A 1,496-nucleotide genomic window follows, 5' to 3' on the forward strand; every position below is an offset into this window, starting at 1 on the left:
GGCGCAGGAGTGGCTGTGTGGTAAGTAGTTTGCTTACCAACCACATGGTCCTGGGTTCAGTCCCACTGCGTGGCACCTTGGGCAAGTGTCTTCTTCTATAGCCTCAGGCCGACCAAAGCCTTTTGAGTGGATCTGGTAGACGGAAACTGAAAGAAGCCCGTTGTATATGCGTATATATATGTATGTTTGTGTGTCTGTGTTTGTCCCCCCAGCATCGCTTGACAACCGATGGTGGTGTGTTTACATCCCCGTAACTTAGCGGTTTGGCAAAAGAGACCAATAGAATAAGTACTAGGCTTACAAAGAATAAGTCCTGGGGTCGATTTGCTCGACTAAAGGTGGTGCTCCAGCATGGCCGCAGTCAAATAACTGAAACAAATAAAAGAGTATAGTTATGACTTGCATCACTTAGAGATTTTCTAGCTACTTCGCTCGTTAAATATATTTGTTAATTCTCATTTAGCTCTCCTCCTTTTCACATTAATTAATATATTTGTTAATTCTCATTTAGCTCCTCCTCCTTTTCACATTAAATATATCTGTTACTTATAATTTAGACTCCTCCTTTCACTCTCATTAATTAATTACATCTATGCTATTTCTCATTTTCTAAAATAATCTTTCAGGATTTGCTGAGATATGTCTTTTACAGTTCCATCCTAAAGGACTTCCAGAAATATATTTTTATTTTTACACATAAATTCTTTACTTTTATCAAATTTGATTTCTAATTACATATTTATACCAAATTATTAATTATACATATTTGTAATCAATAATTAAATATCTAAGCTTAAACTTGTTATCATTCGCTCATTAAAATAAAAATTGGAAGTAAGTTTGATAAATATTCTATTTTAGTTGTACAGGTGGTGGTGGCAGTGGTGGCAGCAGCTGGGGTTGTTGTTGTTGTTGTGGGGGTGGTTATTTAGCCCCAGGTCAGCTCATTTTCAGTAGACTTATGATCAACAGCTGTACCATCTTTATTTGAATTTAAGATGGTCTTCCCAGCTTCAGCTCAGACATAGTATAACAAAGACTACATTATCAATATGCCCTTTTTTTTTTCTATTTTATTTTAAACGTAATCTGTCATTGAGTTTAACACCATCATCACCTGGCCCTCAGGTTTCTTTAATCAACTACATTCTTAAGCAAGTATTTCAGTCGGGTGCTTGATCTGAAGAAAACGTCTTGTCTTCCTTCCACCAAAGATGGAGGCAAGGAAACACCATGGACTCTGCCATTTTTCACTGAACAAAGTCATTAAAAAAAAGCGAAAAAATACATTCACAGCAGAAAGCCAGAGCATCATACATAAAATTATGAGTTCTTTACAGCACACATGTATGCATACGTTGTTGTTGGCACTTCGTCGCTTACGACGTCGAGGGTTCCAATTGATCCGATCAATGGAACATCCTGCTCTTGAAATTAACGTGCAAGTGGCTGAGCACTCCACAGACACGTATACCCTTAACGTAGTTCTCGGAGAT

General features: G+C 37.5%; 1 protein-coding gene across 1 annotated transcript in view; it reads left to right on the forward strand.

Annotated features, from left to right (window-relative positions):
- The window catches only part of LOC106875554 (Golgi-associated PDZ and coiled-coil motif-containing protein), a gene marked incomplete at its 3' end in the record, with an annotated part of 492,718 nt that overhangs the window by 445,733 nt on the left and 45,489 nt on the right, over window positions 1–1,496 (forward strand). The window lies entirely within an intron of this gene.

The sequence above is a fragment of the Octopus bimaculoides genome, chromosome 24 (genome assembly GCF_001194135.2).
Source record: "Octopus bimaculoides isolate UCB-OBI-ISO-001 chromosome 24, ASM119413v2, whole genome shotgun sequence".
Taxonomy (NCBI): domain Eukaryota; kingdom Metazoa; phylum Mollusca; class Cephalopoda; order Octopoda; family Octopodidae; genus Octopus; species Octopus bimaculoides.